Below are 24,898 nucleotides of genomic sequence, written 5' to 3'. Positions count from 1 at the left end.
TTGAGCTCTGGTGTAATTCACTTTATTTCTTTTTTGGGACAAAGACACAATGGCTGCCTCTGTTGTCTGTGAGCTGCTGTTCTGACCCACTTCTCACATCTTTGGTTGGTGCAGGTACTCTAGCTGAGCATACTCTACCTTTTTATTGTACACATTGTTATTTGATCTGGAGACGGATTTTTTCTCATGGTGCATCTACCATGATTACCGATTTCAGTATTTAGTTGAAAACTTATTTAATGACTCACGTTACAAATTGAAAATGCATTGAGATGGCACAGGCTACTGATAAGCAGATCTTCCGCCATGTTGGCAAGCCTCTGACCTGCTGAATTGAACTGGAAGAAAACACTGAATTCCTGCTTCTTCTTCTTTTCTTTTTTTTTTTTTTCCAGTGTTGCTGTTCTGCAGCTGGTTCCTGACCTCTCTGTAAAAGAAGGAGCACCAGAAAAGGTGGTTTCCTTCATGTGGATCAACTGAGAATCTTGAGACAACAGAGATGTGAATTATTCCTCATGTCTGGATCCCCAGAGCCGCCGTGGAGATGTGGATGGAGGCTGTGAATCACTAAGACCTCCCCTGAAGTACACTTCAGTGAGACACCATGAGGATTCTCATGAGGGAATGTGTCTTTTTTTTGTGTGTGAATATACGTGTCTGTGGAGATGAGTGTGTGTACACAGCAAAAACAGAAACAGAACAGGTTATTAAGTGTGGAATTACACAAAAAATTATGATGATTTCTGAATGTCACATGCATATGGTTATCGGGAAAAAATAAAAGTTAAACATTTGACTTTTTCCTCTCATTTTAAGTGTCGAAACATATAATTCCAGTTTCACAAAATGATCCTCCGAGGATTATTTCAAAAGAATTATGAAAGTGGGTGACTATATTATTGTTTTGATACACATGGCACCTGCCTCATTACACCAAACATTAGAGGGTAATAACATTTGAATATTTGTTTGCGTATGTCTGTGTTTGTGTGTGTGTGTGTGTGTGTGTGTGTGTGTGTGTGTGTGTGTGTGTGTGTGTGTTTTGTGAAATAAGCTTGAGGGGAGGATCTGGCCGCAGCTTTTATGGGCAAGACGTGCTGTTGCTATGGCAAACAACAATGCGTTCGTCAAATAAAACACCACGGTACCTCGGTACATTTGCATGTGAGTGTGTGTGTGTGTGTGTATGTGTGTGTGTGTCATCGCTGCCTTATCTATTACAAAGATGCAGAGGAAGAAGATGCACACAAGAGAATTTTTGTCAGCCTTTCTTTTTGTTTTATGCACTCTCTCGCTCTCTCTTTCTCTCTCTCTCTCTCTCTCTCTCTCTCTCAAACACACCTAATTCAGGTATCTGATATCCATTTAATGACCCCTTTGTAGGACTAATATAATTAACTGAAGCCATTGCTCTCCCAATCTATCTATCTCTCTCGCTCTCTTTTTGGCATGACCAGGCCATGGTGAGCAAGAGTGAGTAATGTGAGTACATCCAGGCTCTGTAATTGGGTTTATGCGTGTCCAATTCCAGCCCAAGGACCTCATGGAGACAAACAGAATAGGGGCTTGGCCATGTGTGCACACACGCACATGCACACGCACACGCACACACACGCACACGCACACGCACACACACTTTTTTTCTTTCTCCACCTCAGGTAGAGAGGCACAAATGAAAAAGAGCGGCAGGGAGGTAGAGAAAGCATCAAGCAGGCCTGCAGGTCAAAGGTCATTAATGCACTGACATATACTTTGCAAGCTGAGTGCTTTTATTATTTTGCTCAGTCACATGTTGACTCACATGTTGTCACATTTCTCCAAAATCCTAAATACACTAATATCTCTATGCAGTCATGTGCTTCCAAACATTCACTGGTTTAATTAAGTACATTTAATTAAATTAGGGGGGTTTGGGATCTTTGAATGGACAAAACGAGACATTTGAAGATGTGTTTTTTACAAATAAATGTTTAAGTGACAAAATAATCTAGAGATTAATTGATGATGAAAAATTATTGTTAGTTGCAGCCCTATAGTTTATATTCAGTTGCCTTTTTATTAGGTATACCTACACATATTAAGTTATATTGACATGTGTTTCTAAGATTTTGTCCAGCCCATTTATATCACTGAGAGTAGGCTAAATAACAGCAACACCTCTCTGTATTGTACAATACAAATCAACAGCACCACAAACTATATCCTTCAAAACGACCATAAAGTTGAATCACGTCTGAATCACCGTTTTTAAAACAGTTTGAACAAAAACTGAACATTATAACTTTCATGAAAGGAGAATTTATTGCAGGACTGTTGTATTACACAGACTGGTAACTGGGTGTATGTATCATATTTATATATCTTGTAGTCTTCTGTGGTATTATAAAAGGATTTTTTAATGTATTTTGAGTCATAATGGTCGCATGAAATTTCACTGTCTTGTTGAAATATGTGACATATTCCAAAAGGCGTGTTTTCATGTGTTGTTTCTGAGTCCAGTGTTTTTAAAGTGCTACTTTTAATAGACAGTCCTGTCAAAATAAGAGGGGGGAGTCTCTCTGCTCCTGTGCGCGTCCCCGTGAGTGTTGTGTTGGCGGGGTGTTGCGGTCCCTCCCTTCCCATGCTCGACCCCCGAGGCGCGTGTCCGCCGCGGCCCGGTGTGTCCGCCAGGGGGCAGCTGTGTCTCGGTCTGAGGCTGCGCCGCTCCCGCTGCATCACAGAGAGGAAAATACCACCAGATGGCGGTTTAGGATTGCTGCTCTTCTCTCAAGGCGCGGTTCCGCTCGCACGGCCAATTTTCAATATTAAAATACGCACGATATTTAAACGAAAATCGATTTATTAATTCGGAAGGTGATAATCGATTCGGCGATGGTCGTTAAAGGTGAGTGTCTTGTGTTTTTGTCGTGTTTTGTGCGGTGGGAAGGGAGACGGAGCACAGATTAAAGATGGTGGACACAGACAGGGAAGACTGGTTGGTTGGGGGATGGGCGCTAGCGGCTAACGGAGGTGAATGTGCTTTCTCTCTCTTCCTCAGTTACATTATAGCCTAGCGGAGCTGTTAGCTTGCGAGCTAGCCCCCAAAATTTCGGCAAGACAACTTGCCAGAAGGGCAAGTGGTTGCCGCAGCGCCGGCCTGTTTTGCCAGCAATTTCCATCCGGCGCTGGAGTTTGGCTTGTCAACAAATAAAGAGCCATGCGGTGTGACGTGTTTTCTTGCTCTTTGCAAGACAGGATTCAGAGCATCACCTTCTCTCATTTGCACAGCCGTATTATGATTGTACAGTATTGCCCTCCTGCCGTGCGGTGCTTTCTTTGGTTTGGTTTGTCACCAGCTCAAATGCTACTTGCCACGTTGCTGTTGACTTTGTTGTCATCAACCTATGGCAGTTTTGTTTATTTGTACACTCAGAGATATACAGGGAGAGATATGAACGTGCTACTTTTCCTGTGTCAACATGAGCATCTCAGCTTCTTCTTGCCTTCAAGTTTTCAGAGTAGTGGTGACTTTTTACACGGCTAATAGACGTGTTGCTTTTTTTTTTTTATGAATGACAGCACGTGAATGAATTTTAAATATGTTTGCAGGACGGGCTCGTGCATGCTAAACAACATTATTATGGCGCTTCTTTCCCCTTTCCCGCCCCCTTCTGTGCGGGAAGCAGGCAACACTGAGCGGGGAAACATGAGTCACATTAGGGGGGATGGGCTCCACCAGCCAGCCCTACAGGTTTAAACAGGCTCTAGTCCTGCCTCCCCTCCCACACTGACCTATGTGTAGTTGGGGGGCAGTTGATAGTGGGTCAGAGTGCCTCCAGGCAGTATGCACGAATCTAAAATTGTTGCATAACTGCTTTGTTTACAGTCAGCCATGTGATTTCTCATCCAGGCTGTCTTGGATTGCTATCTGCAGCCCGCTTGCCTGCCAACTTGTCCTCCATCATCATTCAATGTTTCCACCCTACACTGCACAAATCACATTTCATATATCCTGCAGAACAAGTTAAGCAACACATGTTAGACATTGTGATAATTGCATTTGGAAATGAAATTGAAATGATGGCTCTTGTTTAGAGTTTTGCTCTGTAGAAGTGGTTTTGTTCCTGTTGTGCTGTTGACATATTTTTTGAATATATGGCTGATATAATTATTTTATGAAGCATCATACGTTCAAATCCTCTGCCAAATCTGGGTGTGTTTTAAATAAGTAAACATCTCCATGAGCATATTTTGAGTGCAAGTGTGAAATGTAGCTTGTTCATATATGCATGGGAAGAAACAGTTGCATAGCAGAACTCTTTTGCATTACGTTTAGTTTTCATGCAGCGGGACCTTGTGTCTTTTTATGATGTTACTTTTCTTTTTCTTTTTTTTTATTGTTCTCCACAAACCAACCATGTAGAAACACCTCATCTGAATGAGGTTGCTCAAGTTGCTCCAGTTCATATATAGAGGTGGAATGAAAGAAATTCTATTTGTCATTTTCTATCACAATATCAATGCATATGGTGACAAGATTTTCTGGCAAACCAATCATGCAATTTTTGTTAGTGATATTGATAAAATAACCAGACATGAATCTAATCCAAGAATTAGGCAAACAAATTGCAAACTGCTAAATTGAATACTTCGAGACATTGATGCAAAAATCATTATAACATTTCAATATTGCTATTAGCAGCCCTGCTCATTGATTTTCAGCATTGCCCACAATGACCAACAAAAGGTTAGTGACCTCAGTATATGGCAAAATCTGTGACGGTTGACAAATTTATATAGTCTCATATTATAAATGATTAAATTTCCTACCCCTATCATTATATCTATTAAGTTTAGCTTATTTTTTATACTTGTATTCCACTGCCTTATGGAAATGATCCAATAAGGCTTCAGTCCATTTTTCTAAAAACATATTTAACTTCCTGCTATCATCAGTCAAGTAAAGTGCAGTAGGGCAACCATTAGGTATGATTATTTCTATTGGTCCTCTTTTACTTGCATTTAGTCTGTTGTACAGTATTGATAATGGTGAGCTAGTTGTCTTCATATATTGAATTCATTTAAACAAAATGTTCGAGATCTTTCGTAACCCAAAATATCTTTTTGTATGTTATGTCTTATCAAAATTTTAATTGAAACGTGTGGAGTTATTGAAAAAAATCTATTGGGATGGTGCAACCATGTATGTCTGTATAAACTGGAAAATCAACATTGCTGATCGGACATTAGATTTGCAGGTCTGTTTGGAAATTTGAGAGTATACCTTTCATTGTTGACCAATTTATTTCGACAGTTATTTGAAATCCTCTCTGACCCCCCGAAACATGCATATGTACACACTATGACCTTTGCCCCTCTTCCATATGAAGAGTCACAGCAGGCCTCGTGTTTTGATGCCAGAGTGCATAGTAGTCAGATTGCACTGCAGAGGCTGTTTACTTTTCAAATAAGGGAACCATAAAGACTATTGTCCATTGCTATAGTACTTGGATGCTCTAAAACACATAATTATAATTGTCATACAAGTATCCACCAAACATAAGCACACAGTTTATTTTGGTCTCAAACAGTTGGTTTAGATAATCAACATTAATATGAATCTGTATACAGTTGGACTGATGCCAAACAAATGTTCTGTGTTGTGGTTTGTGTTGAAGAAATCCTATCCTTGAAGAAGAAAGACACAGACTAAATATCCACATAGTTTTTATCTGTTTGTTGATGCTTCTGTACAGTGATGAATATTCAGTTAAACACCAGCTTGTCTTTGTCTTGGGAATCAAACAGTTTAAAGCTGACACTCGGTGGCATTTCTCGCATAACTTTCTAAAGCTGACTGATGTGAAGAACATGCAACTGTTTTAAACCTTTAGATAACACTGAGGGTTAACAGGAATAATCTCTCCTCCTTCCTGTGTCCCTTGAATGGCTTGGCTCTTTGCCTTTGCTCTCCTATGGTAAGGCTATAAACGAATGAGAATCACATAACGGTGCTCATCAGTAGTATCCACACATAATGTAGATTGTTGTAATTTTAAGGTATCAATGGGTAGCAATGAATGTGTAATGTTTGTTTGTTTTGAGTACCTTTGGTATCAGACAGCTTCTGTCAAGAAATCAAATGGCTTGTCCATATTTTGCAAAGCAAATTTACTTAATACATAATTGGGTTCTAATGATGGCAAGTTACTGTATTTATCATAATTATTTTAAACATCAAGGTATGAATTATATTGGAAAGAGTCGACTCGATTCTGTGTTATGAATTGTGCCATTTGATAGCTTCTAAGCCAGAGGCTCTTAGTTACTCAAGTGCAGTGTGTGCTTTTTGTTAGAGCCATATGCTTATAATGACACAGCTCAGGAGATTATGTAATGGGGTTGACATTTGTCAGAGCCTATTACATGGTGACCTTGATTCAAGATGTTGGCTATAGAAAGAATATTTCCTGTTTCTATTGTTGTCCAGCCTTTGGCGGTTTTTGGCATAGTCAGAGGAATGTCAATGAAAAAATGTATATTACTGTCATCTGCCCTCATTAGTCTGTTTATATCGGTATGTTAATAGTAACACTTCTTTAACCATCGAAACTCACTGAAGAGAAGCACCGTGATTAGAGATAATTACATTCAGTATAAGATCAATCCAAATTCCAGTTTTCTCCATAATTGGCTTTATGAATGTAATAAAACCAGGAAGATATACAATATATAATTGCATTTGGTCCAATATTCTGAATGCATTTAACATACCAGCAATCTCAGAGGTATCCCCTTAATTCATTATTAATCCATATACATGCATAAACTTAGACAAGCATGCATTTTACACCTTGTTTTCTAAGTGATGTGTGCGCTACAGTAGTGGGGTTTTTTTTTTAAAGGAAAGTGCTCTAGCCTCCTCGTGTCTTTATGCAAACAATCCTACATAACACTTTCAGAAACAGTTTTGTCACCCCTGGCTGCTTTAAAGCTTTCATCGCGATGTGGTTTCCTGTTGTGTAATTAGCTGCATTGCTGTTGTCAGACCTGCTCAGTGTCACTCTTCTGGGCAGGGCAACTTAGGTCAAGTCAGGAATAAGACTGCTGTAACACCAAGTTGAATTTGTTTACTTAACTGTTGGCTCATGCTGGAGTAGCTCTGAACATTTTGTGAGCCTGTGAATCAGTGGAGTTATGTGATACTTGAGACTAAGCAGAGAAAATGAATAGGATAAAAAAATATATTTTAGAAGCATGATAAGCACAGATATAACTGAAAATGTCAGTTTGACCTGAATCATCATGTTGCACAGTTTCGCACTGGTTTGGTTTGACTTGTATCAGCATATATATCCCTTAAATAGCAGGACTGTGGAGTCTCTGGTTGCTGTGGTTGGACCAGGGTTATACAAAACACCTCTCACAGTTTCATAGTGTTACTGCTTGAGGATAATGTGCAGACATCAGTTCTGACCTTTTCTAAAGCTGTTACATTTACACAGAAAACTCTGGCACCATTAAATGAAGTATTGATTATTCAGATATGTAATATATATTAACAGTAAGAACTGGAATTTTGGGGTTTGATATAAGATAATATAGTTTCTTAAAACTAATATACAATAACATAATGGTTCCACTGTAATGAATCAAAGAGCCGTACAGAAAACGGAGCCCATACACTAGGAGTCAGAAACATCTGATGCAACATGCACTAGTTATTCTCAGTTATCAGCTCAGTTACAAGGTGGCAGCAGATAAAAGAACCAAAAAGCCTTTGGTAATTGTAGTTTTTCTGCATTTAAGTAAGATGACAAAGCTTTATTTAACTCAACCTGGGCAACAAGGTTACACAGCATTGCCAAGTTTTCCCCTGTAGACATTTATACACAGATCAGTGAGGAATACTTTGATTTCCTCCTAAACCTCAGGGTACGGGACTGTATAGCTGTGGCCAGGTATTAATCTTTTACCGCATGGCTAGAACTGCTTGTGGTGTAAAAATGCAAAATGTTGCTAAGCCAAGTATGTTGGAAATTGGAAAGGCAAATTGTAAGTTGTCGGATTACATAGTAATGCAATGTTGACATAATGATAGGTGAGATAACGTGATGACAACCAGCTCTATTTCCAGCACCATAAGGGAGGCTTAATCTGTATTCAGAGGGTATGTGATAAAGTAATGCTATTCAGCTGTCAGGTTGAGCAGTAATGAGACTAGGTGCGTCATGTCAAGTGTGTGTGCGTGTGTGTGTGTGCGTGCGTGCGTGCGTGTGTGTGTGTGTGTGTGTGTGTGCGTGCGTGTGTGTGTGTTTTGGAGGTGTGTGAATTCTCCCTGGCATTCCTACAAGTCTCAGTGGTTGCTAGGCTGAGCAAGCTGCTTTTACCTGCAGCTGACGCACAAGTGTGTTTGCTGATGCAGCCAGGCTATTGACCTGCAGTCGCTATTACTAGTTTTGGGAAGAGTCAAGTGTGTGAAAACAATACCAAGCTTTACTTTTTAACCTGGTGACACTTTATTTTTATTTTTCTGCTCCCATACCTCAATAACAAATAACTTTGTCTCATCTCGGATCTGAGGAGGAGCATACTTGAACATTCAGTGCAGTTACAAGTTTCAGTATCTTTGACTTGGTTCCTGGTATAAATTCCCTACAGTATTCAGTTGTTGTTTTTAATAGATCTGATTTAACTCCTCTGGTCTTGAAAGGCTATGTAGTTAAGACTGTTAGTTGAATGTATTGCGATTTTTCTGAAGAAGCTTGGGCGCTCGAGTATTTACACTTGTCTAAACACACAGACCTTTATTTCACTGCCTTTCAAAAGGAAATACTGCAGCTTTGACACAACTAAATTTATTTGACAACTGAACTAACTAGTTTCATTGTAGATGAAGGTTTCATATTTGAAACATAAGCTCCTAAAATATGATGGATGGATTGATGGATCAAGTTAAAAGTAGCAGCAGTAGATGCATTATGTAGACCCACTGCACCCTAAACCTTGTGCTGACATTATAACACAAATAATTTCAAACACTCAAAAGGAAATTTTGTTACATTACACTTATATTTTGCTCTTAATATTTATTTTGCATAATCTTAGTAATAAAGTTTAGAAACTTTAAAAGTTATGTTTACATTTAATGTAGTATTTTTACATTCACCATCATTCTGAGTTTAACATAGTCTGTGATAATGCATCCATTTAAATCCATTTAAAACGCTGGTATTTTTTCATTTTGCAGTTCTGTTTGTATAAAGGAATGAAATCACTGCTATTATTGGCTCACTTGCATCATATTTGATGGAATTTATTACAGAATAAGTCACGTCATGTGTTAAGAATTATTGTGACTGGTGCAATTTGGCATCCTTTTAAAATTGTCTTGTTTCCCGCTTTGTTGTTGGACGTTCTGTTGTGTGTCATCTGCTTTCTGCTGTTTGGACAGTTACGAAATGCTTCTCCCACCTGTGTTGGAATTGCCTGCTCAGTTGATACTGACAGCTGTTCATTTTTACACCAGAGCTGTAACACAGAGCTTTGTAGACTGGAACACCTTATTAAAGACTGAGCCTCAGACAGATGGCTCAAAGAAAAGACTGCCACTAGCGCTTCACTCACACTTAATGCAGGGGGAGAGTTTAAGGTTGTATGAACAGTGGGCCTTTGTGCAAAATAGCAGATGCAGGTTACTGTACATTCACATTTTTGTAAGCTTGATATTTAGCTGACGACAGAGACATCCAGCATGAAAACATCTGGTAACATTTTTAACCCCCATTATGCAGGATTTACAAGATGAATGTCGAGGTGGTTAGACACTCTGATGGGAGATGTGATTTGTGAGATTTTGAGATGTTTATTAATGTATTTGCTAACAACTATAACTCTTCCTGTGAGGCATCCATAAGTGGATGCTGTTGTGTGAATAAAAAATTAATGACATTATTGTAAAACACAATTGCAATAACAGTATATGTGTTTATAGGAAACGGTATAACTGCAGATAAATACTGTACATTAATACATGCTTAAACTTGTCCTTACATATGGTTACACCTCGATTATAATTGTAAATAGATTAAAGTGTTGCTAAAAATGGATTACTACTTTACATTTCAAGTTGCATAAATGATCCTTTAAACTTTATATGTATAGCACCTTTCATATAGGTTTGTGCTATAAAGATGACTGACATGGTGACAATAAGGAAATTTGCGATGAATGCACACAAGGAGTAAAAATGGTGAGAATGAAATAATTAAATTAATAAAACATACAAAAACAGTAAAATAGAGAAAAACAAATAAATGAAATTAAAAAATAAATTGAACAAATAATGTCTATAAGACATTTTAATCACAAATTAGGCCAAAAACGTACCTTTTATGAGTTTATATGTAAAGATCTCAACACTTTCAGCTGCTCTCACATCTCTGGGCAGGCTGTTCTGATGGCTTGGAGCATAAAAACTAAAGGCAGCCTCACCAAATAGTGCACATTTGTCAGTTTCCTAATTCCTAGGTGGAAAGAATTTCTTTTGGGGCATTGGCCAACAGTATGGTGGTGAAGTGAAAGCCCTGCATTTGCATAAACATCGATCGAGAGATGTGAATTGTATCTGTCTCCCCTCCGTGAGTGCAGTCCATAGTTTAGAGAGGTTATGATGCATTATTAATATCTTTGTGGGGCATTAAAGTTTGCCTCCAGTTTCAAATGCAGAGATTGATATCCTGCTTGTAGAGTCTCCGAGGGTTGATGTTCAGGGGATAAGTAAATTCTCACCTCGGCTTGGGAGGGATTTGAATGGTTATTTGGATTTATGTAGGTTCAAGGCAGCTAGATCTAAATTTGGCACCAGACCAGCAAATCCTTTAGGTTTCATTTATACAGGCGAGGTTAACAGCTGTCTTCAAGCAGCAGCGAATACCACCTCCTTAGTATCAGCTGTGGCAGTGTGTGTGTCTCAGCAGTCAGTACTGTTTGTACACACTCTTACTTAATATTGATTCGCAGCCCTGCGCCAAGTAATTTCTTTGGATGTACAGAGTTGAAATGAAGTGCTTGCAAAAGTGCGCAACTTAAAGCAAAGTGAGCTGCTAGGCAGGGCTCCCCCACAAGTCTGGAAACTATAAATAGTTTGCCAAATCTTTATTGGTATTGGCAAAAAATATGAAATTATTTTATTTATTTATTCCTGGTTAGATAGTTTGATGCTGGGACTATGGCAAGACAACTTATCTAATGTTCATGTTTGCACTGATTTCCCATAGAGGTCTCCTGTAAGTGGTGATGTGACAGGCAGGAGTTACCGATGATACATTTGTTTTGGTTTGGTTTACTTCCTTGCAGAGGAATTAGTTTGACCCATCTGCTCTTTTGGCCTGTGTACAGGGGATTAATGGGTTTCCCTGCCCACACTGGCTAAATCCTGCAGATTATTTATCCATAAACCCCCCTTCCTTATTCCTACTTCTGCATATTATCTTAACAGCATTATTCACATATCAACCAAGCAGTCCAGCAGAGTATCAGGCAGACCCACTGCAAACTGCTTCCTCAAGCTGTTGACAGCTACAGTCAATGTAACTAGGAAACTAGCCTTGTTTGAAGACTGTCTACGGTAGCTGATGGACTCCAAGACAATTGCTGTTTGACTTATAGTGATTTTATTTAAAGACAAGAAGCCACCATGGACATTTTAGTAGCCACCATGGAAATATGGCGGATGTAGTCTTCTATCTAGTTTTGTGTACAGTGTGGTCCAAAAGTCTGAGACCACTTTCCCATCCGTCAGTTTAAAAATAATCTTGTGTGCTTCATCACACACTGGATTAGTTCAATTGTCCATGCAGTTCTGTGAAACTGAAATAATGTGAAATGGACCAAGTAAATTGAGTAAGAGTATATGACCAGTTCCTGCTTATTGTGCAATTTCAAAGTTGAAATATCACACAATATAATGTCAGCAGTTAAATCATCTTCATCATGACACCGTTGCTAATAGTAGTAGAAATGTTTATGTCCGACCAACAGTCAAAAATCCAAAGTTATTTGATTTAAAATAATACAGAAGACAAGCAGCAAATCTTCACGTTAAAAGCTGGAACCACACAATATTTGGCCTGATCAAACAACTGTAACTATCTTCACAAATCTTTGCCTGCGTTCTGTCCATCGGCTTATCTGTTTGTTGACTAATTGTTTGAGATCTATTGTGGACAATGTATTATGACAACATTCACATTACTAATCTACAGTCATGATTTACTTGTATCTGCCTTGCAGTAAACGTTATTCCCCCCCCCTCAGGCTTTTTAGATTGCATAGGCCGAGCAGTCTTTCACACTTGGCTCGCTGCTCTTAGCCCAGCCAGGCCTGGCAACCACCACAAACTGCCAAAGATCCTATGGGGGAAGCTGTTTAACGATGAGAAGTGATAATACCCCAACTCTAGAGTGGTGCTATGTCGTATGACATGTTCAAGTGTCTTGTTTTGTCCAACCAATAATCCAAAACCCAAAAGATACGGATAGAGATTTAATTTACCAACACATAAAACTAATAAAAGCAGCAAATTGTCGAATGAGAGAAGTGGGAACGAGAGAATCTTTGGCATTTTTTCTTAAAAGATTAATTGGTGATTAAAATAGTTGCTGGCTTGACTAATCGATTAATTGACTTCGATGCAACTACTAGTGATCATTTCCATGATCAATTAATATTTTATATCTAATATTTCATGTAATCAGACGAAATGGAGAAAACAATTGTGTAAAGTTGCAGCCAGTACATGTTGACTATTTATATAGTATTTAATGACATAAATTACATAACAGTTATCAAAATGTCATCAATTATATGTTTCTGAATTCATCACAGCACCACTCTGAAGTAATGATCTCTTTGTTGTGTGTTGTCAAAACACTTAAACTGCCCCCAGTAGACATAGCTATTGTGCGTCCCTCAGCTGGATAAGTTCCTCTTAAACATTATTGAATGTGCCTCTGACTAAATTACACACTTCACACACTTAAATGTTCCTGCTTCTCTTTGTCTTGCCATTTGTGTCAGACACCTGTCTGAGATTTGCATACACTACCTGCTAGAAGCACTGTTGTGAATTAACCATCTGCTTCAGTCAAAGCTCACCAGCCTCTTCTTCTGATTCCCTGAGCCTCAGTCTTTATCTGGGCAGTCATTATTCCCCTCAGCTGCCTGTACTTTATGACTACACAGCAGCATTTTTTTTTTTTTTTTTTGCTTTGACATCTGCCTTCTCAGATTAGCAAGCCTCTCTCGCTCCAGTGAAATCTTTGACGTGCCACTAGATCATTAGGAAGTAATAATGGGTGTGAGGTCTAATAGCCTCCGCAAGGGGTGTGTGTCAGTCTGTGTGTGTTTCTATGGGTGTGTGTGCGTGTGTGTCATGCCCCGTCCACCACTATTCTCCCTCTTTCTGCCCCTCTATTAGAAGTGAATATGAGACAGACTGAAAATCTGGGCCAAGGTGAGAGAAGGAACCCAGACAGATGAGAGAAGAACAAATGAGTCTTTTTCCCCTCCACTCCCTTGCTCTTCTCCTGCTCTCTCCCCCCCCCTCTGTGTTCCTGTCACACTTTCTCCCTCTCTTCCTCCCCTCTTCCCCCTTTGCCCCCTCTTTTTTCCCCGTCTCCCCTCACTCTCGCGGCTCCATTTTGCGTTAGCTGCAGCCAAGCAGGCAGCCATTGCACAGAGAGGGGGAGAAAAATTGTCTCCTCTCTGCCATATCCTTGTCTTGAAAGCCTTTTCTATAGCCTTGCCCTTTTTTTGGCTTATGATCTATTTATCCTTTATTCACAGAGGTAGTTCTCAGGAGATAGGGAAAAAATCTATTTTTCAGCAGAGATCTTATCAGTTTGTGGAGTTCACACAACATCCTTCCCCTCCCCTCCTCTTTGCCACCATCAGGCTTTGTGTGCTGCAGAGAATGAGCGTACAGTGGCAATAACAGATGGCTGTGCATGCATGTGTGTGTGTTTGTGTGTGTGTGTGCACAGGAACATGACTGTGTGTCTGACTCCGACTTTAGTGTGTCGGATGGGTAATCTCCCGTGTGACATAATCATAATCTGGTTAAACCAGACGACCACAGTTGGCCTGAAGGCTGCTCCACATTATGAGGCCAAGGCTCTTTGGTCTCAGTATGTATGGAAGCTGGCAGCATTATAAAGTGCAATTATTGTTTTGGTGGTTCAGCTCATAGCAGCGGCCCAGAGGGACCGATTGTGGTTCAAGCTCACAAGTCAGACTCTCGTTGGCCTTCATTGTGTGGAGTGATTTTAAAGGCACAAGAACTTGCTGATTCTTTTTCTTCTTTTTTGGTCATAGTTTAGAGTTTCATGATCTTGCTGCTGTATGTTGTGACTCTAAGTGTAACCTCCCATCAGCCCTACAGAGCTTTTTAACATCTCTCAGCTTATTGTTCTAGTTTTACTGCCTGCCAACTTTTTGGTTTTGGTTCACTGTTACCACTTCATAGTGACATTTTTGGCCTCAGCAGGCAGCTGTTTCAGTGAAAAAAATAAAAAAAAACCTACTGTACACTACCTGCTCAGGACCAAGCAGCAGACACACACAGCTAGAGACTAGCTGGTGAATATAGTGGAGCTTTTGGCAGCTAAAGAGTAAGGAATTTCCCTCAGGAGTTGGTGGAGGCCAAAAAAGAGCTGAAATGAGAGTGAATATTGGATTTACATTCTCTGGGTGAGCAGAACACAACTCCAAATGAATGCTAATACTGCCCCGTATCAGCTTGATGTGTAAATAAATGACTGTTTGCTAGAAGGTTAGGTTATCAACTTTAGTGATACAGTGGTGGTATATCACTGTTGTGTCTACGGGTAATGTCCGCTACCCACAAGTGGCCAAGAAATCAGTTTTTGCAGCTTAAAGTTGCTTGTTTTGTCCAACCAACTGTCCAAGACCCAAATATATTCATCTTGCTGTCATATAAGCCAAAAAAACATCAAATAATCACATTTGAATGGTTGGAAACAGTGGATTTATGGTATATTTGTTTATAAAAAATATCAGTTAGATGAATCAGTTATTAAAACTGTTGCCAATTAACTAAACTGTTGATCATCTAATCTATTAATCCACAAATAATTTCAGCTCAAGGTTAACAAATGCAAGGAATTTTTCACACCTTTGTCACTGGAAGAAAAGCACAGTTGGAACTCATATCATTAATGATGGCTCTGTTTTGTTCAAGTATAACAGTAAGTCATGAGTGTGACAATGAGCCTGTACGCACAATACCAGGAATTCAGGACCATGAATTTTATTATAGACACCTGTGATTGTCCTGATGTGTTGTGCTGAAACATCTTCAGTGAAAAAGGCCTATTGTACCCTCTTAGATTAGATCCATTATCCATTACATCCGCATTTTTCCCCTCTCCGTAGCTCGAACACTTAAAGATCAGTAATGACACATTTTCCACTCCAGGCTTCCCACGTCTGGTCATAAACATATTCAGTGTTACATATTTGCCATGGCTGAGAAGAGACAGCAGAGAAAGCAGTTGGGGCAGCAGGAGGATTTCAGTAGCAGAGAAGACTGTCTTCAGTGTGCAAACTCTCTCAGTCTACTGAGGTGCCCTTGAGCTAAACAGTGTTTTAATGTAGCTGATGTTGGGCTTGTGGGGATCAATAAAGTGCGCACAATAGAATTTAAAGCAATATGTATGATAAAACCATGGCTGACATAACACTATGTCTCTATGCCTGCGTTTTGAAATGAGCAGAAGCGAAGGACGTGTATTTCAAATCCTCTTTGTCTTGGGTTGTAAAGACAGTGACATCACTTTATTGCCATTTTCATTTGAGCTGGCAGGTACTAGACTGAATGCATTATCAGGACCAAGTCAGCGCTCTACCTGGTCGGCCTTTATTCAGTTTGCAAGAAAAAAAATGTCACAAAATGTAGTATATAAGAACATGGATCACCGGTAAGTTAATATATAAGATATGGTGCAGTTTAGGTTGACATGCATATGAATTAAAGGCATTGATTCATCCTTGTAATGAGTCACAAGGATGCCTTAGCTTCCACTTTCGAGTTGGTTATTGGTGCAGCTCATGCAGGTTACTGCCTGCATGATCTGTACATGCTGTTGTCATCTTCAGTTTCTCTTCCTCTTCTCACAGTTATGTCTGATGTTCCACAGTATCTCTACTTGTTTACTCTCTACTCTGTCTTGATGTTTCTTCCTGAACTGTGTCTCTGTGCTTTCATCTTGAATGCTTTGCGGCAACTAGAAGAACATTTCATCTGAAGCAGTTTTCCCAATTGTAGTTCATACACTGACACCAGAACAGTGTGCACACTTCAGTATGAGTTCAAGATATGGCATTGCAGATTACAAGATGCAGCAGAGCATGAGCAGAGAAAGAGGAAAAGAGGAAAGTGAGACAGGAATCACAGAAACTAAATTTTTTTTTTTTTTGTCCTTTGAACATTATTCTTACGTAACAAATTAAAAATAGTGGAAATAATTCAGAGCAGCACTCGCGCACATTACTTGTGACACATATTCTCAAAATTCTATTGGTCAGAGTAACACATTTGGTAAGGAGTTGCACATTTCCAGCATATTTGGTACGATTGGGACTTGCAAACACCAGCAGCTGATTTCCTTCCAGTCATTCTATCAGGTCTCTCCCAAATGCGCGCTCTGCCAATTTGGCTTGAGCCAGTTTTAATCCTCACTTAAAGCAGTCCTGTCTGTAAATGAACAGCATTTAAACTGTTGAATATATTCAAATTAAATTAAGGCTCTACTCTGGTTATAAAAATGGCTATGTGAGTGTAATGGTCTTAGCAGCTGAAAGCTCATTATCAGCGATATTCCACCATGAAAAAAGACACCAACTCAGCTCTTTCATTTTCCCACGCTTACTTTGTAGTGTGAAGACACTTCTTGCAACGGTACCACAGTTTCAGACCTGTACCCAATTATCAAACACCTTGAACTGTTGGAGAAGTTGTTGTTTTTTCTTCTTTTGAACTATAAAAGGTTTAAATACAGTATTATCTTCATCTGATAATTCACATAGCTTTTTGAATGGGTGAATAGAAGTATCCTATACTGACCTTTTTAGGTGATAAAAAGTGCAGTGAAAATGTACTGCATTTATCTGACTAATTTTCTCACTGTGTGTGTCTCTGTGGTATTCCTCTGTGAGTGTAGAAGCCTCTAAAGGCACATCTGAGAGATACTCACACTTTTACATTGGTATTTGTCCCTATTAATGATTTTTTCACCCCGTATTTTGCAGATCAGAACTGTGAAACACGCTGTCTGTTGCAATCAGATGCCAGCATGTAGAGTAAGAATCACCTTACCTGATGCAGCAGGACTCCTAGCTGAAGCATTTTCAGTAAAAATGTAGCTCGGTACGACAAGGCAGAAAGGTCCAGGATGACTGAAATATTTAAAGTTGACATGTTTTACTCATCATGGACCTCGTTGGCCCTGCAGCTCCAGAATGTTAAAACTGAGCAGCTCATTCAGAGTTGAACTATTGACTGGATGTTGGCCACTCGCCAGAGCGTTTTGTAGAACAGAAAAGTCCTCACATTTACCAGTTTTCCTCCAGTGGCTTGTAGTTACTGGCAGTATATTATTATATTTGATTATAGTAGTACATAATGTGTCAGTTAAAACCACTGGTTGACATTCACAGCGCTGCTAAGCCAGTCCTGTAAATGCCTCTCCTTTTAATTATATCTGTGTGGCAGCTAACAGCTTCTCACAGAGTCTTACAGGCATAATGGATTTGACCTTGGACAGATTATTTAATGAAATTCATAATAGACTATCTCTTTATGTCACTGTTTTATTTCCTATTTTGGCAGAGGGCATGCTAAGAGATGTCACTGCTGTCACCCCTCATCCATTGTTTTTTGTGCTCTTGAACCTGACTTATTGACTTAATGGCGCAGACACATGTTTGTTCATATTGGTGTGGTGGTTTTACTTTTTGTACTGATTAAACAAACAAAATATAATGTCTCAGTTAGTTAGCTTTATAGGTGCTGGAAGGCAGATTTACCTTAGGACAGAGCCAGGCTAGCTTTCCAGTCCTTACATTTAACAGACAGGGTGGTTTTTGTCTTCTCATCTAATGCCTTGCAAGAAAGTGTAAGTGTAAGAATAAGCTTATTTCCCAAAATGTTTAACCATAGGTGAGAAAAACTGACTATACTCATCAAATAATTGTCTGAAATGATATTTGGCCAAAATAATAGTGCTGGTTTATCTGCTAATTATTTTCTCGCCTGGTCTATTAAGCCAAAAATATTTTACAAATGCCCAGCACAGTTTCCCAGAGCCTAAGATGGCATCTAAAATCTAAAGTTGTTCAGTTTACAATGATGTAAAACTGGGCATAGCAGCAAATTCTCACATGTGAAAATATTATTAAATGTTATAAATGACTCAAACAATCTATCAAAAATAGTTATCAAAATAGTTAACAATGTTCTGTCAATTAATGGTTTCAGCTCTGACAATTTGTGTTGCAAGTATGAAAGATGACTGATAATAATAACAACAGAGGTGAGGTAAACCACAGAAAAAGCAGTGACATGTGAGCAAATTTGTTCTTCAGCTCAGATCTACACATGAAGCCGTCTGACTTGATTACAGGCTATTTGTCTTACCTCCAGCTGCCGCTATGATCTTTACACCACATACTGTAGATGTCTGGAGGGCTGTATGACATCCAACCAGGTGGTTTAGACAATTACACATACACACTTGTAGGAAACAGTTAATTCCTTTCTGACCAATGTTTTTAGGATTTTTTTTAAATCAACTTTTTATCATTTAACGCCATTATTTTGCACACTTTGCTGAAGGATTTTGTTGTTTTGGATTTGTATAAGATATCTGCTGAGTTATGGGTGCATTGAGGACACACTTACTAGTTTGACCTGCCGTCTGGAGGATTGACCCTCTCATTTTACAGTCACAGGATGAGCCCTCGGGTCAGCAGGTCCACCAAGTTCCAACTTAATTGAATCCATTTAAATCTATCTGGGCTAAACAAGTCCGCTACCCTCGAGTGCCCAGAGTTCACCCCTGACACTTCTGCAGCACAATTCAGGAATAAGCCACAGAAGAGTGAAGAGTAGAGACACCTCTCTCTGCTTCTCCTTCTGTAACTGTCATAAAGTGAGGTGGTAAAAGGACACTGACTTGTCAGTTTATTAGGAACATCTAGCTAAAACTAAAGCAACAGTCCTGCAATGAATAAACTGCTAACACAGTGCACATTAAAGAGACTAGAGTCTGGCAGGAGAGAGAGGAAATACGCAGCATGGTTTACAGTTACTGATAACAGCTGAGGATGATGGGTCAGATTCTCCACAAGCTGAAAGCGTTGAGATAAAAATCGTTTTAGAGAAAATAATGAAAGTGATAAGTGGCTGTTAAGCAGAAAATGACTCCATTTGAGGTCCGTATGTTGCTACGGAAACCAACCTTGTAAAAACCGGTGGTTTTCACGCTTTTAACATTTTATTTGTGCAGACACAACCTTCAATCAGTTTTTAATAATTGAGTCAAATTATTGTTATTACACAGACCAGTTTTGAATGTAGCCACACAGATCGAGAGAAAGGGGGTGTGAAAGTTAATCCACTTCAGCCTGAGCTCAGTGTAACATCAGCTCAGCAAGTCAGTGGCTATAGTGTACAGAGGCTGGAGGAACAAAGTTAAGCAGCTTTAGCTTGTGCCAGTCAGTCAGAGCGCTGCAGTGGTACATTTCCTGATCCTATGGCTGTAATATAAAGAGAGAAGAATACCTCTGCAGTTTGTTCCAGTCGGCTCTACTGAGCAGTACAGAAGTACAGAGCAGAACAGACTTATTTTAACTGTGGACTTGTCAACAGTTCAATAAGTAATAGAGAGGGTATTTTTTCCCTTAAGTGGATTTTACTTTTACTCAGCTTCTGTTTGCTTCAAGGCCAGCAATTTTATTTGAATACTAAATATCCGTCTGGACTTACGTTTTGTGTCTGCATATGTAGCTTATTAATGTCAAGTTAAGTATACCCTTTCATTTTGAAGAGCTGAGGTGAGCTGAGGAGACAGTGAGGGAACACACTCCCTGTGGCATGCACTCGTGTTGTTTTCTGTGCGTGACTGCACTCTTGACTTAAAGAGGCTCTTCAGAGAAAAATGATTTTGCAGATATGTTGAGCAGTGGAGTTAATGATGCATGCTATTGTGGTAGAATGCATGAAAGGTAAATGCTTCTTAGCTGTACAGGAAGTGTTTATATATTTTTCTTTGACCACTGAGCACCATGTCTTCTGTACTCTGTACTGTACTAATAGTCCGCACTCATTCTCCCAGCATCCCTCTCTAAGACTCTTGGAGATGCTGTCGTGGAAATGCTGAAAATTGTTCTGATATGGGTCAAGTAGGAAGTTCAGATGGTCACAATGGTTAGTTATCATTTCAGTTCTACAGGCTATGAGGTATATTCCTGGAGAAATCCTGACATTGAAAAATACTCACATCTTACCCTGCTACCCTTAAGCTTGGGGGAACTAGGGGAAAGCTGATGGAATCATTTCTTTATTTAATCAAAGAAGTGGTATTGCAATTTTCCTTCTTAACCCTACATCAAAAATTACACATGCTCATTCAGTTTCAAGTTCCTAAGCATAAAAGACATTTATACCGAAATGTCATGTATGTGTCTGCTTCATGTGAATAAATATTTAGGCTTACAATTGTTTTTCTAGTCTTGGATTTCCCTGCATTTGTAATAAAATTGCTGGGAGTCCTCTTGACACTTCTCTTGTCCTCTTGTTGCAGCTCACTTTGATGCTTTGCTTTGTGCCAGCCACCTACCTGAGGCCACACAAAAAGGCTGTAAAAACAGGCTAATTATGTATTGCAGCTGAATTAACATGACAATAAAGCCACTGACTTGCAAACAGCTGGTAACTGAAAACAGACTGTAAGCCAGCTTTTTCTATTCAGCCTTTACACACCAGCACAGCAAAAATGAATCATATTAATAATACTTAGTGGACTTTACAGCACCAGGCCATTCATTCATCTCCGTCAGGGCGTCCAGAGTTGTTTGTTTTTCGAAGCTTGCAAGTCATTTCCATGTAAATGGGCAATACATTATAGGAGGATTAAGTTTTTCATGGTTGGACCTCATATCTTATTCTTTCAGTTTATCTTTCACATTACTTATTTTTTTTCTGTTTTTCTGCTTTGTTCTGTCCTAATTCCATTTTAGAAATTTACATATTCCTCTCATAGGTGGCCCCAGTTGGAAGTGTAAATACCAAAGATCCTTTATACAGAAGATACCGCATTACAGGCAGCGCCAATGGTATGACACAGGACGCAGTTCCAGTCTCCTGAGTGGACGCTGTCCCTCAACCCCTCCCTCAAGCGAAGGCAACTGGCATGAAATGTGACAGTAGCTGATATTAAAATCTATCCCAGTCTAGATTAACCTCTCTGCAACCTTTGTTAAAGAAAATACAGATCTGGTTTTCTTGTTATTACAGCCTGTTGCTACACAAAGCTCGGGCATTTTTAACACCAACATCTGGATTACTTGTCCCTGCCAAAAGAATACAACAATAGACGATACAACCCGGACAAATTTGCGCCTTTTTTGCCGCTGTTTTTATCTACTTACGACATCTGATCAGCCCAGTACAAAGTCATGTCAATTTAATAGGCTAATAATCTGTTTTAACAATTGTTTAGCAATGAAACATGTTTTATGTAAGTATTAAACTTTAATCCATGGTTTAACATATAAGTAAGTCAATCCAAAAATAACTGGTCCATCTAAACATCTGGTTATCGGTTGGCAAGGGATGTTGGCAGTTGACAGATCTGGCGAGAGTATGGCACTGAGACAGAGGCAGGTCTCCAATAAAAATAATTTTCTCCTGATCTGTTAATCTGAAAAATGTCATTTTGATGTCAGAATGTTCTGAAGACGTGTGGCTTGTGAAAAATGGGTCCAATATTTATTACGGTGACTAAGGAGCGAAAGAATCATAATCTGTGATCTCGTTCCCTTCTCCAATTGGATTGAATACACTCAGACCTGCTTCCGGTCTCCTAAAGGGGCGGGGAGGTGGAGAAACTCACGTCACACAAATACAGGAAATAAACGGAAATGAAGCATCTCGGTTTTTCTACTGTCTCTGTTAATAGCCAGCTTTACTCACCAGTGTTGGACCTCTGTCTCACATCGTTTAATAGTGACGGTAGAGACAGAAATAGCCCACAAAGTCTCAATTGGCTTAATTGATGGCAACACATGGGATGTGTACAGTAACTGAGCAACCATCCTTTTTCTTCTTAACTCATTGCTTTTTCTCTCCTGATGTTATTAGGAGTGAATATAGTCTTGTGTTTTTCTGTCTGGAAGGCTGCACAATTGTTGCCCGCGATGTTGGAAACGGGCCGACTACAGTCGAGTCTCTGGAGATAGTGGCCAATTATAGCAGATGCAGTACAGGTTATAGTTGTCAGAAGAATCGGCCAGCAGGGACTGCGACAGCAAGGAAGCATGCGTGACAGTGTGTGTGTGTGTGTGTGTGTGTGTGTGTGTGTGTGTGTGTGTGTGTGTGTGTGTGTGTGTGTGTGTTAGCGTAGAAAAATATTTGCAGCTCTCACTGAGAAACGGACTGACCAAAATGCAGGCGAAGGCAATTACCAACTTTTTTATCACCTCTTCACAGTGCTTTAAAACCTTTAAACAATTAAAGGGGGGAAGAATCAAGTGAAACTTAAGGCTAGAGAAATGCTTTAAGTGTTGCTTGTCAGGGCAGCATATCCACCACTATTGTCTACATTTCATAGACATGTCATATTTCCAATGTTGAGACATGTCGCCGCTGTATATGAAGGTAGTTACAAGTGACGCTGAATCATTACCAGTTGCAGTGTAGTGTGACTAACCCCTGCACTCTCTCATTGCCCTGTAGAAAGAGTGGACAGAAGGACAGAGAGGTTTCCTTTGGTGGGTCAGTGAAATGACACATAATAATATCATGTTGGCATCCTTGTTGTTGCCGTAATGTTATAGCTGTTCTTTAAGTATAAAGTGGTTAAGCAGTGTTGTAAAAGAAGTGTCATTTTGGTTATTGGTATATTCCCTGTTGTGAAATTGCTGTTGTTTGTATTTTTGCCTTGAGACAGTAGCAGTTTTTAAATGTGTGAGAAATAAAAAAAAATAAATAAATAAAAAAAAGCTTTCTCTTTTCACAGTTATGGGAACGTGAAGTGACCATGAAAGACGTTAGCATTGGTGAGAGGTGCAGGAGCCTGATTTATGTTTTTCTGTCAAGGTGTTTTGTCTGTCTCACCACAAAAGCCTCTGGCATTGGAATTGATTTATTACTTTGAATATGATTGCACTCGATGATTGTTGTAGCACCACTGCATCACTACCTGGACACATTATACATTATCAGGTTGTGTATGCGTGCATGCATTCATTGTGAACAACGTCATTCTGCTTATTTATAACTTAGCGATACAACCTGACAGAATTTTTGGTTTTTGAAATTGTTTTGGTTGCTAGAAAACACTTTACAAATTTGTATAGCTACTAAAAATGACTCTGTTATGCATTTATTCTCTAGCCATTGTAATCATATTTCTGTCACTAGTAGTGAGGAGGGTGTGCATTGGAGATGACTTTGCAAGACCACACAAATATTGAAATAAAGAGAGAGAATAAAGATCTTTTTGTTGGTTGTTGTTTTCGCTATCAATAACCTCTGGCAGAGCTATTGACATGTAGCTGCCACCATGATGTGGAACGCTAAGTCTGCCCTATCAAACCAAAAACAGTATTGCTTCAAAAACACAAGGGATTGTTTTGGAGGCATTTGTGGTTTCAGGTACAGAGACAATTACTCAAAATAAGCCAGTTTGAGTAATGAATTAATGAGCTTTTCAAAAGCCAAACCACTGCACAACAGTTTGCTTATAAGAATGGATTTTAAAACTTGTTACAGTGACAATTAATTTGTTCTCTTGTCACGACAGTCACACTGTAAATATTCAAATGACAAATGCAACACTTTGCCAGATGACACAACACTGCATTGTGGCAGAGTTAAGAAAGGTTTAATGTTTTTGCCGGGAGACCCTATGTTTCTTTTTTTTTTTTTTTTTTTTTTTTGGCCTGAGGACATGTTGAAATGAATGAAGGGGTTGCAATTTTTCACACAGTGCTGTTGTCTGTTTGAATGCAGCCTTAGTGGATGTTCATGTTGTTGTAACAGACCTATGCAAAGACATCATAAAGGGCTGTATTGTTGGTTTCAGGTACAGGTTCCCTGTTGTTTTGGGTACCAGTGAGACAATGAAAAATATGATCCAGCAAGCGCAGTTTGAGTAATAGATATAGAGCAGAATAATAGATCACCCTTGTTGTGTTTATGCAGTTGTTGCATCTAAAAACGACTTTAGGCGAGACCTCCAGGCTAATCAGACCTGTTTTCTGATCTGAAAGTTTTGAGAGAAAACAGTGTTAGTCTGCATATTGATCTAAGAAGGCAACAGTTAGGCACAACTTCATATATTAATATGTTCATGCTTTTATAAATCTCCATCAGTCAGCTTGTTGTAACATTCAGGCAGTGCCATTAGTTGGAATGAATGGGACTGAATGATGTCCAAAGGGATCATATCATGTACTTCTGTGAGGATCATCCAGACAAAGGTCGTAGGGATGGAGAGGCCAATCTGAAAACAACTTTCACCATCACTGCAGGAGTCCTGTCAGAGTGCACAAGTCAGATTTCATGTAGCACTGATTGGATCTGTAACCGGTCCCGTTCTGTTTTGCACCCCCC

General features: G+C 39.4%; 1 protein-coding gene across 1 annotated transcript in view; it reads left to right on the top strand.

Moving 5' to 3' along the window:
* Positions 1 to 2,730: 2,730 nt before the first annotated feature.
* Positions 2,731 to 24,898, top strand: part of stag1a (STAG1 cohesin complex component a) — a 43,749-nt gene continuing 21,581 nt past the window's right edge. Inside the window, exon 1 of the mRNA XM_023420897.2 lies at positions 2,731 to 2,884. The gene's annotated coding sequence lies outside the window, so the exon portion shown is untranslated. The remainder of the gene's footprint in view (positions 2,885 to 24,898) is intronic.

This window comes from Seriola lalandi, unplaced genomic scaffold (assembly GCF_002814215.2).
Source record: "Seriola lalandi dorsalis isolate HSWRI2012SDOR001 ecotype SW California unplaced genomic scaffold, Sedor1 jcf7180002054660, whole genome shotgun sequence".
Classification (NCBI taxonomy): Eukaryota; Metazoa; Chordata; class Actinopteri; order Carangiformes; family Carangidae; genus Seriola; species Seriola lalandi.
Note: the sequence above shows the minus strand (reverse complement) of the source record. Positions and strands in the feature narration are given on the sequence as shown.